Source organism: Podarcis liolepis (assembly GCF_965112155.1).
Source record: "Podarcis liolepis genome assembly, chromosome: 8".
In the NCBI taxonomy this organism is placed as follows: Eukaryota; Metazoa; Chordata; class Lepidosauria; order Squamata; family Lacertidae; genus Podarcis; species Podarcis liolepis.
In genome coordinates, this window is record NC_139560.1 from 5,619,893 (window position 1) to 5,635,830 (window position 15,938).

The 15,938-nt window shown below is 47.6% G+C and overlaps 1 long non-coding RNA gene across 1 annotated transcript; it reads left to right on the top strand.

Annotated features, from left to right (window-relative positions):
* Positions 1-2,698: 2,698 nt before the first annotated feature.
* On the top strand, positions 2,699-14,037 carry LOC310713268. Its single transcript, XR_014529169.1, has 3 exons — positions 2,699-2,795; positions 6,358-6,491; positions 13,830-14,037. It is a non-coding gene; the product is annotated as an uncharacterized lncRNA (long non-coding RNA).
* Positions 14,038-15,938: the final 1,901 nt, after the last annotated feature.

The window sequence follows — 15,938 nt, forward strand, 5'->3', positions numbered from 1 at the left end:
TCAATGTGGGCAAAATTTGATAAAACCAGCCACCAAATTCCACGTATAAATCCATTTAAAATTGATTCCATCTGCATTCTTTGCCAGCAATATCTGAAGGAACACGGGTTAGCAATGCAACATTCAGAATTTGATTCCCACCAGCATCCTGAAATGGTGCAGTCCTAGATTTTCTGAATGTTGCAAATAATCTCCTAGTTTTATGGACCAGTCTCAGGATTGCTTCTCATCTTACAGATCCATACAGAGCAATCCACTGTCAGGTATAATGAGATGGATGTCTTGTGATGTCAGAGTGATTGAGCGAGTGGTTGCTGAATAACTCCAGGCACGCGTGGAAGAAGCGGACTGTCAGGGCTGCCTCAGGTCCCAGCTCACAAAGGACCAACGCCAGTTTCTCTTTATATACAGAAGTCTTTATTGAAGTTCCTTTTCAGTTTGACAGCCGCGGCGCGCAGCCCTACGTCTGAAACCCTAGACCGTTGAAGCTCCGTCTGAGTCCGTTCCTCCCAGACACCAGTTCAAGACCCTTGCCTTGCTCCACCTCTTCCTTTGCTCTCTCTTACGCTGGGTCCTCCTGCCCGCTGGGGTCCCCCCCTTCCTAGATTCTTCTGACGCTGATTCCCCTGATTGCTCCCCCTCCCTCCGGCGGGCTTTAGGACCTGGTTCCGAATCCGGGCTTTCTGCTGTCCCGCGCGCCTGTACGTTTGAACTTGGCGCGTGCGCCCAGCCAGCAACCTTCCTCCTGACCGTTACACTGCTCCTGTCACTGCTTCCCCCTTCGGGGGGGGGCTAGCTGGACCTGACCTCCCCTCCATTCCCCCACTCTCCGATGGAGGCGTGGTCAGCCCTGACTCATCTCCTCTCCCTGCTGGAGGAGACGCTGGCCCTGACACATGGGACTCTTCCCCCCCACTACGCTCTGGTGGGGAAGCTGGTCCTGATTTCCAGCTGCTGCTTTGGGAGTCCCCGCTGGCCTCTTGCTTCTGGTGCGTCCCCCCTGGGACCCCCCTTGTCCTTACCACCAGCGCCCCCTTCTGGGAATCCTCTGATTCGCTGGAGAGGCTCATGGAATCCCTCGGATCACTGTCATTCTCCCCCCCCCCCCGCTGTCCTCAGATTCTTCCCATTTGCTCTCCATCTCCTGTCTCCCCTGTGCCTCTGTCCCTGAACCCCTGACACGGACCATTTGGATCCCTTCCAGTCGGGATTCAGGCCTTATCATGGGACTGAGACTGCCTTGGTCGCACTGGTCGATGATCTCCAGCAGGCTAGGGACAAAGGTGAGAGCTGTTTCCTAGTTCTGCTGGATATCTCAGCGGCTTTTGACGCCATCGACCATAACATCCTTCTGGACCGTCTAGAGGGGCTGAGAGCTGGGGACACTGTTATACAGTGGTTCCGCTCCTTCCACCTGGGCCGTGTTTAGAAAGTGGTGAGGGGGATGAGTGTTCAGACCCCTGGGCTCTCACTTGTGGGGTGCCTCAGGGTTCTGCCCTCTCCCCCATTCTTTTCAACATCTACATACAGCTGCAAGGAGAGATCATCAGTGGGTTTGGGCTGGGTGTTCATCAGTATGCGGATGATACCCAGCTCTACCTCTCTTCCAAATCAGAACCAGTGAAGGCAGTGAAGGTCCCGTGTGAGTTTCTGGAGGCGGTTGGAGGATGGATGGCGGTTAACAGATTGTGGTTGAATCCTGACAAGACAGAAGTACTGTTTTGGGGGGACAGGAGGCGGGCGGGTGTGGAGGACTCACTGCTCCTGAATGGGGTAACTGTGCCCCTGAAGGACCAGGTGTACAGCCTGGGAGTCATTCTGGACTCACAGCTGTCCATGGAGATGCAGGTCAATTCTGTGTCCAGGGCAGCTGTTTATCAGCTCCATCTGATACGCAGGCTGATACCCTACCTGCCCGCAGACTGTCTCGCCAGAGTGGTGCATGCTCTAGTTATCTCTTGCTTGGACTACTGCAATGCGCTCTATGTGGGGCTACTTTGAAGGTGACCCGGAAACTACAACTTATCCAGAATGTGGCAGCTAGACTGGTGACTGGGAGCGGCCGCCGAGACCATATAACACCCGTCTTGAAAGACCTACACTGGCTCCCAGTACATTTCTGAGCGCAAGTCAAAGTGTTGGTGCTGACCTTTAAAGCCCTCAATGGCCTTGGTCCAGTATACCTGAAGGAGCATCTCCACCTTCATCGCTCTGCCCAGACACTAAGGTCCAGCGCTGAGGGCCTTCTGGCAGTTCCCTCGCTGCGAGAAGCTAAGTTATAGGGAACCAGGCAGAGGGCCTTCTTGGTAGTGGCACCCGCCCTGTAGAACGCCCTCCCACCAGATGTCAAAGAGAAAAATAACTACCAAACTTTTAGAATTCATCTGAAGGCAGCCCTGTTTAGGGAAGCTTTTAATGTTTAATAGGTTATTGTATTTTAGTGTTTTGTTGGAAGCCACCCAGAGTGGCTGGGGAAACCCAGCCAGATGGGCTGGGTATAAATAAATTATTATTATTATTATTATTATTATTATTATTATTATTATTATACAAAAATGTCATTCTTCTGGCTGACACATGGAAGCTTCCACTTGATAATGAGCTAATTGGGCTGAGATAGGCAAGGACATTTCCATATTATGAAAGAAACATCTTTTTTGTTTCCCTCACCTCTGCTGCTGCGAGGGCCCAAACATAGAATTAGGACAGTTGGCAGAAAGCAACTATTGGTCTATTGGCTACTGATATCACCAAGGCAATAATTCTGCATTGGGAGAGTTTTTCTTTGCTCTAAGGTACTGGATTTCATTTACTATTGAGCAAATGCAGATAAATGTTTGTATTCTTGTTTTTTATTATTATTGATCAAAACGGAGCCCAGAAGCTTTTCTTCCAAATGAATAAACAAACCCCCAAAACACAAGCAGCATAATTTGATTTGGGGAACACGACTGGTATTAAATTCCCCCATTTGCATCTGCTTGAAAACAGGGGGCTAATTCAACAGCTCTGGGAGCCCTCAGGGAGCCATTCCATTTACAACTTGATTCTACCCATTTTTAATCACAAGGAAGTCCCTACTGATTTCAGTGGGACTTGTGCCCAAGAAAGAATGCTTAGGACTGCAGCCTTACACTCGAAAGGCCTGGTTCCAGCAGCTTTTCTGCCCTTTGGGGAATTTAGCAACTGGCGTGCTGCCTACCAAATTATGGCAATGCTTGGATTCTGCAGCAAAGCCATACCTGGACACTGGAAAATCAGAACTATCTGGTATGTGTTTTGGAAACGTCAGAGGGACCGGCTTAGTCTACATCAGGGATAGGGAATTTGCAGCCCTCTGGACATTCTTGGACTCCAGCTCCCATCACTCTGGCCAGCATGGCCAATAGTTAGGGATGATGGGAATTGCAGTTCAGCAACACTTGGAGGGCCACACACACCCTATTCCTGGTTTGCAGGCTGCTGCTGTCACAACTGTACTCACATGCAAATAAGGTCAATGGCCAAAGAAACAGAGTGGTCCATTGGTTGAGGATGTTGCAAGCTTCCTTAATTCTGCATTGCAAGAGATTTTTCCATGCTGATCTTTCAAGGGATGAGATTCCTCTGTCCTCCAGAGCAAAAGGTCCTTGTCAGGTAGTGGACTGAAGAGGAGGTTTGGGAATTGCCCCCTCCTACTTCTCTGCTTCCCTCGGAGAAGGAGTGGGCAGGGATCCCCCCCTCTTCTCCAGTAGTTTCAAGAGAAGAGGGAGACAGGATTGTATTACAGCAGAACGCAGAGCTGCCAAGTTATGTTAGGAGAAGGTGGGGGAGTTGGAGAACTTCCAGCAGAGACTTCCTTGGAGAGCATAGAGGCTCCACCATGGCCAGGTACTGGCCGCTCACTTAGAATTCAAGAGCAAAGAGCTCAATGGCATTCGATTTCTGAGGCCCCTCGCAGAGCCACGGCCTGTTGCTGGGGAAGGAAGGAGAGGGGTTCAGAGTGAGCTACTTCACCATAGAGTTAAGGACTTGTTATGTACTGAGTTGAATAGGATCCAAACTGCAACAGTCTGATTGGTCCTAGAACAATAGGATCCAAATTGCAGCAGTCTGATTGGTCCTAGAACAATAGGATTCAGAATGCAGCAGTCTGATTGGTCCAAGAACAATGCAGCAGTATGATTGGTTGGCAGGAACCACCCAATCATGCTCCAGATATAAGTGAATCCACAACCTGATTGGCTTGCAGTAGAATTCCAGAATTAACCAATCATGTGCAGCCCATTGTGTAAATAATGTATATAAAGCAGATACTTTGAGGGGACTTTCATTCATTCCTCCTCACCACTATGAGCTGAATAAAGAGCATGAAATCACTTTGCGACTCTGAGTATATCTCAGGACTGGATTGTATGCCTTGCTCCACAATTACTGAATAAAACCACAAATACAAACTTTCTTGTTTCTTCTTTGATCCTTGATGCTACCAGGGGAGTGTCAGGAGTGCGTGCAGGAGCCCCTGTGACCAGTAGGGCTTTGCAGGACTGGGGACTTCCTCGGTTTGTTCTGAAGAGGCAAGGCGCGGCCGCACAGGTGAGGTCGCTTGGTAACTCAGTGCACCTGGTGGCAAGAGCCGGGAAGGGATATAAAGTCAGCATTTCCCTTCGGCTCTTTGCCACAGCAACATGCTCCCTGCCTTGCTGAGTTTGGCTTCTTGTTTCCTGATCCTTGAACCTTGGCTTCTTGACTCCCTGTTTCCTGACCCTCAGACCCTTGACTTTGTGACTCCTTGCTTCCTGACCCTCAGACCCCTGGCTTCTTGGCTCTCTGACCCTTGGACTCTTGACCTCCTGACTTCTGGCTTCTGGACTCTCGTTCCTGCTCCCACCCCGCCATCTTGCCCCCAGTCCCGACGTCCTCAGCCGGGACTTCGATCAGCTGTAGACCGGACCATGACAGGGAGGAGAGAATCCCTCGAGCCTGACAGTCATAAGAAGATAGGAAGAGTCCTGTTGGATCAGGCCAATGGTCCATCTAGTTCAGCATTCTGTTTTCACAGCAGCCAACCAGATGCTTGTAGTAAACCAAGGAGCAGGACACAAGTGCAGGAGCACTTTCCTGCCCTGTGGTTTGTAGCAACTAGTATTCAGTAGCGTTACTGCCTCCAGCTATGGAGGCAGAGCCAAGCCTACACAGATAGTAGCCATTGATAGCCACCCATCATAGAATTATAGAGTTGGAAGGACTCGAAGAGTCATCAAGTCCAACCCCCTGCAATGTAGGAATCTCAGCTGAAGCATCCATGATTGATGGCCACCCAAACTCTGCTTATAACCTCCAATGAAGGAGAGTCCACAACATCTCAAGGGAGACTATTCCACTGTCAACCAGCTCTTACTGTCAGAAAGTTCTTCCTGATGTTTAGTCGCAATCTCTTTTCTTGTAACTTAGAATAGAATCCAGAGCATGAGAAAGCAAGCTTGCTCCCTCTTCCATGTGACAGCCCTTGAGATATTTGAAGATGGCTATAATATGGTTGTTTTAAGTTCAGCCTACACTTGAGTAGGATTCTGGTAGAGACTCTGGCTGGCATGTTCCCTCCCTCCTGATCAATCGTTCAGGAGCTTCAAAAGCTTTCTTCAGCCCAAAAATGACAGCAACAGATGCCAACCCGACACAGGCACACTTAGGGATCTGCAGAGTTTGCACAACTTGTGTGTAACAGACCACAGCAACCCAGTATTTTGGCTAATCTACTTTATTTACATATAAACACACACGGAGCACTGCAACATGGCTCCCTCTCTCTCTCTAGCATCAGACAGCAAAGAGGAAAAGAACAAAGGACAATAGTCCCACACAGTAACACAAACATCCTGTCTTCATTACTTCCCACTCTGTGGAGTCAAAACAAATACCATTATGTGAAAGACAACAATCCTATGACTGTAATCATGGAGCCAGGAATTCTAACAATGATACCATGATATCATATGGCTATCTTACCTCCTTTAAGTCTCCCCCATCAATCTGTCCCATCCTTTTTTAAAGTCAGCTAAGTTGGTAGCCATCACTTCATCCTGTGGGTATAAGCTCCATAGTTTATGCACTGTGTGAAAAAAAAATTTTCATCTGTCCTGAATCTTCAAGCTTCTCAAATAGGCTTCCCATCCTTAATGTAGCAAAATCACCAGGTTGCCCTTCCCTTCCTAAAATTCACTGGACTGCACACCAATCTTTCACTCCTAATCTGTCAAAAGCTGTCTCCGTCTCCAGCTACTGAACCAAGCAGCAATTGTTTAAAAGTTGGAAGCTTTGGCCATGAGAGTTGGGTATCATAACATATTGTGAGTATATCTTGGGTTCTCTTTGCAGAACATACACCCGTAATGAAGTCCATAGATGTCTTCTCTTACAGCCAGCAAGAAGAAATATGAGTTACCAGACAAGTACGAAGAGGCTCTCTAAAATGTGAACCTCAGTCAGGAACAAGATGAACAGCTAATCAGGTTAGTCTGAAGGGCACTAAAGAGCACCACAAGATCAATTGGCACATCATTTTAATGTTCGCTGGGGAAGAAGGGAGTTGGTAAATTATGAATATCTTCACTGATGGAAGTGCTGCTTCAGCAGGTTTATCGTGGGATTGTCATAATACAGTGTTGGCCAGGCTCTCATGAACTGAAACCAGCCGTGGTGACTATGTGTCTCACCCACTGAGCATGACTCTGAATTCCAGTTGCTGGGAATCATGCATTGGGGGAGTGCATCTCATTTCTCCAACCTAATAATAATAATAATTTTATTATTTATACCCCACCTATCTGGCTAGGTTTACCCAGCCACTCTGGGAGGCTCACAACATATATCAGAACATATTAAGACATCAAAAATTAAAAACTTCCCTAAACAGGTCTGTCTTCAGATGTCTTCTAAAAGTCAGATAGTTGTTTATTTCCTTGATATCTTGTGAGACGGTGTTCCTCAGGGCAGGTGCCACTACTGAGAAGGCCCTCTGCCTGGTTCCCTCTAACCTCACTTCTCACAGTGAGGGAACCACCAGAAGGCCCTCAGAACTCAACCTCAGTGTCTGGGCTGAACGATGGGGGTGGAGATGCTCCTTCAGGTATACAGGACCGAGGCCATTTAGGGCTTTAAAGGTCAGCACCAACACTTTGAATTGTGCTTGGAAATGCACTGGGAGCCAATGAAAATCCTTTAGGGCCAGTGTTATATGGTACCGGTGGCCACTTCCAGTCACCAGTCTAGCTGCCGCATTCTGGATTACTTGTAGCTTCCGGGTCACCTTCAAAGGTATCCCCAAATAGAGTGCATTGCAGTAGTCCAAGCGGAAGATAACCAGAGCATGCACCACTCTGGCAATACAGTATGCGGGCAGGTAGGGTCTTAGCCTGCATACCAGATGGAGCTGATAAACAGCTGCCCTGGACACAGAATTGACCTGCACCTCCATGGACAGCTGTGAGTCCAAAATGACTCCCAGGCTGCGTACCTGGTCCTTCAGGGGCACAGTTACCCCATTCAGGACCAGGGATCCTCCACACCTGCCCGCCCCCTGTCACCCCAAAACAGTACTTCTGTTAGCTGCCATCCATCCTCCAACCACTTCCAGACACTCACTCAGGACCTTCACTGCCTTCACTTGTTCAGATTTGAAGGAGAGTTGAACACCCAGTCCAAACCCCCGGATGATCTCTTCTAGTGGCTTCATATAGATGTTTAAAAAGCATGAGGGAGAGGACAGAACCCTGAGGCACCCCACAAGTGAGAGCCCAGGGGTCTGAACACTCATCCCCCAACACCAGTTTCTGAACACGGCCCAGGAGGAAGGAGCAGAACCACTGTATAAGTGCCCTCACCTCCCAACTCCTCTATACGGTCCAGAAGGGTGTCATGATCAATGGTGTCAAAGACTTCTGAGAGATCCAGCAGGACCAGGAAACAGCTTTTCACCCTGGCCCGCCTGATATCTTTCAGGACCCAGGCTATTCTCTTCATTGTGTTGTTGTTGTTTAGTCGTTTAGTCGTGTCCAACTCTTCGTGACCCCATGGACCAGAGCATGCCAGGCACTCCTGTCTTCCACTGCCTCCTGCAGTTTGGTCAAACTCATGCTGGTAGCTTCAAGAACACTATCCAACCATCTCGTCCTCTGTCGTCCCCTTCTCCTTGTGCCCTCCATCTTTCCCAACATCAGGGTCTTCTTCTGCACCAGTAGTTGGTGGATAAACTTGGACTACTGTTATGTTAAACGGTCTGCCGTGGATTTGTATCAAGATCATTCTATCATTTTTGAGATTGCATCCCAGTACAGCTTTTGCCACTCTTTTGTTGACTATGAGGGCCACTCCATTTCTTTTATGGGATTCTTGCCCACAGTAGTAGATGTGATGGTCATCTGAACTGAATTTGCCCATTCCCGTCCATTTTAGTTCACTGATGCCCAGGATGTCAATATTTATTCTTGCCATCTCATTTTTGACCACATCCAGCTTACCCAGGTTCATGGTTGTAACTTGCCCTGGGACCTCATGGTGAAGGGTCAGGCTGGAGAGGAGACAACAAGAAGGCAGTCTTATCATGCACTCATAAAATTGTGAGAGAGAAACTGTAGCAATGGATACAGCCGCTAATAAACAGTAGTAGTACAAGAACATTGTTTAGGGGCATGTCTGTCACAGGGCCACTCCAACCAACAGGCAGAATGAAGCAGCTGCCTCAGGCAGCATATTCTGAGAGGCAGTGGTGCCCTTCAGCTCCTGTTCCTGAACTGCCTGACTTATCCCTTCTGTTGGATAAGAGAGCTGTGTGTCTGCCCTCTGCCTTCATAACTACCCTGCTGATCTCCCTCAGGGACAGGGTGCTGGATTCTCAGGCCGCAGTCAGAGGTAACTGGCCATTCTCCAGGCATTCGGCCTGAGATCCTTGTTGACCTCCCCGTCTGCGTCTCCCGGCAGGATACAGGCAAGGTCACTATCGGCGATCCCACTCAGCGTGAGAGGGACACACCTCTCCTCCCTCCTCCCTGCTTCCCTCAGGGAGGGGGAAAGAGACAGACAGAAATCTATTTACATGTCTTTATTTCTGTCATTGCAGCAGTACAGAGAAACACGTCTGCACTCTCCAGTCTCCAACAGTAGAGAAACTCCACCCCTGTACTTCCAGTACAGGTCAGATGACACTCTGAGCTAACATCCGGTGCTCAGTACAGTGAATAGACTGCCCCTCTGTTCCAATAGTACAGTCCCAAACATCAACATCCTGTTTTGCATTCCAGACAACTGCAGCTCGCTCTTGCATTGCTGCTTTTTCCTGACACAGGGCAGTGTCATTTTGTGTGTGGCATTTTCTCCTTTGCCTCAGGCAGCAAAATGTCTTGAGCCAGCCTTGGACTCTCACTCATTGGTTGGGATGCTAAACGCATCCTTAGCCTAGAAATGAGCATAATTGCTCATTACCTACATGCAGATTGCAGTTTGACACACACACACAAACCATCATCTTCAAGACAACACGGTTGGTTGTTCAGCACTGACAAGACAGCTCTGCTGTCCGAAGTGCCATATATATTCATTTTTAAAGTACGTTGTTATCCTTCTTTCTGTCACCCTTCCACAATTATCCAATTAATCCAATCTAAATGATCCCTAAACTGCAACAGAAGCAGAATGTCAATACAATCCGCCGCCTGAGTTTCATGCATATTCATGGAGGTTGAAATGGGTACCATCTATGCGATTCCTGGCTCGAATCCAATCTTTCATCTCTGTCCTTGATTAAACACCTTAAGAATGTTCCCATGAACTTGAACCATTGATATGAAAGTCCAAAATCAACTTGTTCAAACTAGGAGTGATGGGGAGAGAAATATGGGTCAGTCCAGGTTTAAATACAAGCCAACCTGTTATTTGCGCCTCTCAAAACAATACTTGAACTGAAACTTGGGCGTCCCTTAAATTCGCTTTTCTCCAAATTTTGTACTCCAACAAAAAAATGTGTAGAAAATAAGCATCTATTGTGGAAAAGTGAAAATAAGATACCATAATGCAATTTATATTGGGGAAACTTGCTTGCAAAATGCGTACATTGGGGAAAATGAGCACTAATATGCTGGTAGATTTTTATGAGGACTTAAAGAAAAATGCAAACCGATGTGGAAATGTGGCAAACTGTTTGGGAAAGTGAGAATCCAAAACTGACAGAATCTTGCCTTTCTAGCTAAGCCACAATCCAAGTGGCAGCCCTGGACCACATCTGATGAATCATTTCATGCCATTTTTACTGTGTGTATGATCCCACTTCATTATTATTTTAAATTTATCTCTAGTCCCTTCTTCAGTCATGGAACCGAAAGTTGGTATTTTACAGCCTCCCTACCAATTAGACCTTTCTGCAGTTGAGAAACCAGACCAAGGGATCATGGAATCAAAGAATTGTAGAGTTAGAAGAGATCCTGAGGGTCATCTAGTCCAACCCCCCTGCAGATGGCAGTGATTTCATCCCCCATCCTACCCCGCTTGACCTGTGGTCCTATAACTAAAGGTAGATTTGAGACCAGGTTCCTACTGCCCCCTTCACACTCTGCATCAAGTCAATTGTTTTGTTTGTTTTGCTATTTGCTATTTGCCCACCTCCCAACCAAAGTTCAACTCAACAAATTAGATGGAGATCAATGCAGCTGGAGATTTTGTAGCTTCAATATGTGAAATTGTGCTGGTCCCGTGGGTTACCCTAGAGGTAAGGTCCAAGTCCACTCCGTGGTCAAAGGTGCAACGTGGAGGCAGTCCATAGAAACTGAAGCTGGGTGCTGGACAGGGAGTCGGGTGAAGTCAGGAACAGGCTTGCAAGTGGGGAGCCAGGACGGGTCAGGAGCTCTGGCAGAAAAGCAGGACAGAGTTCAGGCAGGAACTAGCAACCAACAACGTTGCTCCCGCAACTTGGGACTGGGGCTGGCCGGCTTGTATCTGTCCCGAGGCATAGGGCCTCTGGTGACTCGCCTCTCCTGGCCTAGAGGCGAGTACTCCTCCTGCGGGAACTTAGCTCCCTCCGCCTCTCTGCCCTGAGCCTCTGCAGCTCAGGAGAGGTTGGAGGGTTACTGGACCCAGAGGCAACCTCAGCTTCCTCTGACAGGGCTGAGAGTGGAGCACCGGCAGGCAATGGGTCCTCCATCACCTCAGGAGCCAGAGCAGACTCAGCTGGTGCCTGCCCCCGAGGATCCAGCACAGGTGAGGACCCTTCAGGCTCATGCCCCAGCCCCGGCTCAGCTGGTTCTGGGGGTGGGGAATCCTGTGCAGGCTGGGATCCCCCAGGTTCAGCATCCGAGTCCAAATCCCAGGCCATCACAGAAATTCTCCTACATACCCACAGAAATACAATTGTGTGAAAATCCAAAAAGTCAGGTGCACTGGTATATATACAAGCATAACAGTTGCCACATTTGGGACATTCACTATAACCTAGGTGTGCATATGCCAGATGACTGATGTTGAGACCACCCAATGCCTAAGGTTAGAGCACCTTTCAGAGCAGAAGGTCTGCATTGCAAGGAGTTGGACTAGGTGGCCTTTGGGAGTCCCTTAAACCTTGCAATTCTATTATTCTTTGAATGCCGTGGGCAAAGGCAAGGCAAAGCAACCATGGACAGCTCTGTGCAGAGCTCAGGTTGAACGCTGCATAAGGGCTCAGATATTGCTTCAGCACCAGTTGACTCTCATACAGAGCCATAGATAGCAGATGACTTCTAGCTAGTTCTGCCTTCACTGAGAAGCGCCATTCAACCAGCCAGCCAGAATGGTCCAGAAGATAGAATTATAAAATCTTCGAGTTGGAAGAGAGCAGAGGAAATAGCAATTGCTCTGAAGCTTCTGAGATGGAGTCATTTTGTGTTAGAGAAGTGGAAAATGGTATTCTCAAGCTGGAGCAGTGCGTCATGGGATCTTCTTGCAAAAATGCTTCTAGTTGGTGTTTCTGGGGCTCATCCTGAGGGCAATTACCTTCTCCATTTCTGAATTCCCAGCTTTATCCCCAAAAGAAGGGCCTGAGTCATGGCAGCCATGGAAGCAAAATGGAATTCCTGCCATTGCACATGCATGAAAGTGCTTTTGGCTCACACATGATGCAAGGAATTTGTGAAGCTATCAGCTCTTAAAAGTGAGGAGTGAAGCATGTTCAGGCCGTAAGATTAATCACACGAGCACTGCTTTTAAGCTGGTCATTGAAATGCTCCTTGCAAGACGGAAAAGGAGCTTTGAGCTTTGCTTATTTTTAGTTCCTGCATTAATCCTTTCAGGGGCCCAAATATGCATTGCAAGCTCTTGAGTGGAGTTCCTTAATATCCTGTAATTGAGCAGGCTCATCAAGTTTTGGAGAAGCGACAGGAGACCCAGAAGTCACTTGGAGACAATTAGGTGAACGTCCCCATGTGGAGAGGCAGGAACATCTCCCAGGGAGCTGATGGAGTTTGAAAAGTTGGCTGTCAGGGATAAATGTTCAGATCAGGCAGGGAGCCAAGCTTTCAGGGGATCTGACGGCTGGTCTTGTTTGGCTCATTCCAGAAAAGGAAGTCTGAAGGAAAGTGATAACATTAACATGAGGATATTCCGAGGTTCTCAGCAACGCACAATTTATATGCAGCCTTGTATCCTACCTGTCAGATTTGGCAGGTCTGTTATCTTGCCAAAAGGGGGTTTAGCCTCAAGAGAGTTTGGCTACCAAAGCATTAGGATGGTGTTGGACAAACTTCTGGTACCTAAGGGAAGGTGCTTTGTGAATCAAAATTCGGAGCACACTTCAGTCTTCCATCCAAAAAGGATTATGTTCAAATTGTGTAAAGGCCCAATAATATATCTGTTACATGTGATTAATGCTACACACACACACACACACACACACACACACACACACAGTGGTACCTTGGGTTAAGTACTTAATTCGTTCCAGAGGTCCATTCTTAACCTGAAACTGTTCTTAACCTGAAGCACCACTTTAGGTAATGGGGCCTCCCGCTGCCACCGCGCCGCCGGACCACAATTTCTGTTCTCATCCTGAAGCAAAGTTCTTAACCTGAAGCACTATTTCTGGGTTAGCAGAGTCTGTAACCTGAAGCATATGTAACCTGAAGCGTATGTAACCGGAGGTACCACTGTGTATATATCTATACATCTATACATCTATACATCTATATCTATATCTATATCTATATCTATCTATATCTATATCTATATCTATATCTATATCTATATCTATATCTATATCTATATCTATATCTATATCTATATCTATATCTATATCTATATCTATATCTATATCTATATCTATATCTATATCTAAAACAAATCCATAAGAGGCTACAAATCTGTACGTAACAGCTTTGCTAAGGGCAGGTGTGTTTCCTTCCCCGTCCTTCCCAGTCAAAATCCACAGTCACTTACAGACTAATTGTTAAAACCATGTTTATGGGAGACAAACTTACTCGGCTATGAGTGATTGCCAAAGAAAGAAGAAGAAGACTGAATTCTACAACAGCAAACACTGAAACTAAGGAAGAGGAAGCTCAAAGTCAAGGCTACCCTGTAGGTTGGTTGCAAGTAAGAAGGCAGGCCAGTGGGGGCTGGCTAGATGAGTGGGGCAGGGCCCCATTTGCCCTGATAGGCAAGTCTTCACTGCACCAGAGCATGGTACCAAATACCAGAACAAGCTTCTGAATGTCTTGTTGCCTTGAGTTGGGTGGGGTTTTTTGGCGGAGGGGAGAACCTTTTCGTACTGAAGCTGTTCCATATTCTTGTTTGGCTTTATCGTTCTTCTTCATCTCTTTTGTTTGTTTCTCCAGGAGTCCTGCCTCCCGGCTGTGTGAAAAAGGTGCCTCCGCTTGCTTCATTGAAGCTTCTACTTTGAAGGCTGAGAACGTTAACCTAATGGTTGAAAAGTGGAGAAATCAACAGCAGAAAAAGCGCGCCGCCTCTTCCCAGTCAGGCGCCAGAGCTGTTTGATTTGAAGGCTCCCTTTTTGCTGCTATTTCGGTGGCTTTTGAACAGAGGAAACAGTCTAACACATGTTGTCCTTTGATCTTCAAAATGGCCAGCCCCCAAAGGGGAAACTTTTTCTTTCTTTCTTTCTCTCTCAGGCAAGCTGCCTTTGATAATAAGAGGTCATATTTGTTGTTGTGGGTGTTAAAAGATATTTGTTTCTTTAGAAAAAAAATGTGATTGTATCTCCACTGTCGCTACCTGGAGAGGTTAAAATTTGGGATGGGGAATTGATGTATTTTTAAAAGCAAAATGGTTTGAACACCTGTTACCACCATTGTGCCTCATTATCTCCTGCTTTGACCCCTCACCCAGACCCTAAGCAGATGAGTGAGGTTGTCTAGGGCAGGTTCTAATCCATGATTGCATGAATCATCTGTATGGATGTTGGTGCAAAAGGTGGGGCCAAAGACATCAAAAAATCACCTCCCTGCACCTAGGTGGCCCTCTTTTGGTTCACCAAGGTGAGCCATTCCCAAACTGGTGCCCACCACTTGTTTTGGATGACAGCTCCTGTTGGCACCATTCCATGTAGACATACTGTCTGGGTAGGTTCAGATGGACCTGGCTCCTCTTTCCCACTAAAGTCTGTTGCTTTTTCAGCATGTTCTGTGACCTGTTCTCATTGTCCCACCACCACTCCACAGGCTCTGAGCTTTCCTCCTCTGAGGCTTCTCTAAGGTGTTCCCCAGTTGGTGCCTTCCACCACCACTCCTCTTCATACAGCCAGTCCCTGGAAACTAAGCCTTATGAAGAAGAGGAGGAGGAGGAGGAGGAGGAAATAGTCATAGAATCATAGAATCTTAGAATTGTAGAATCATAGAGTTGGAAGAGACCACAAGGGCCATCGAGTCCAACCCCCTGCCAAGCAGGAAACACCATCAGAGCACTCCTGACATATGGTTGTCAAGCCTCTGCTTAAAGACCTCCAAAGAAGGAGACTCCACCACACTCCTTGGCAGCAAATTGACTATAGCCAGACTTTCAAGAACTGAATTTAAGACTGGGAAATGGAGAGAAACCAAAATTGACATATTTGCCCAGATTCCATAGAAGAGGAGGAGGAGGAGGAGAAGTTTGGACTTGATATCCCCTTGATATCACTCCCCTTAAGGAGTCTCAAAGTGGCTAACATTCTCCTTTCCCTTCCTCCCCCACAACAAACACTCTGTGAGGTGAGTGAGGCTGGGAGACTTCAGAGAAGTGTGACTAGCCCTAGGTCACCCAGCAGCTGCATGTGGAGGAGCAGGGACGCGAACCCGGTTCACCAGATTACGAGACTACCGCTCTTAACCACTACACCACACTGGCTCCCAGGCAAAGTGGAAGGAACAGGGTATGTTTAGCCTGGGAAAGAGAAGGGGGAGAAGAGATATGAGAGGCATCTTCAAATATCTCAAGGACTGTCATATGGAAAAGGGAGGAGCAACTTTGTTTTCTCCTGCTCTGGAGGGTAGGATTCAAACCAATGGCTTCAAGTTACAAGAAAGGAGATTCTGATTAAACATCAGGAAGAATTGTCCAACAGTAAGAGCTGTTTGACAGTGGAACGGACTCCCTTGGGAGGTTGTGGACTCTCCTTCCTTGGAGGTTTCTCAGCAGATGTTGGATGGCCATCTGCCATGGATGCTTTAGCTGATGTTCCTGCAATGCAGGGGGTTAGACTTGATGACCCTTGGGGTCCCTTCGAATCCTGCAATTCTACAATTCTAGGACACATGCTGTCTAGGACACATACTCCTTTGGGGTTTCCTTGAGTCACAAGCCCATATCCTGGGGGCTTTGGAGGGTACTACCAACTGACAGGAGGGATGTGGGTGGCACTGTGGGTTAAACCACAGAGCCTAGGGCTTGCCGATCAGAAGGTCGGCGGTTCGAATCCCCGCGACCGGATGAGTGCCCATTGCTCGGTC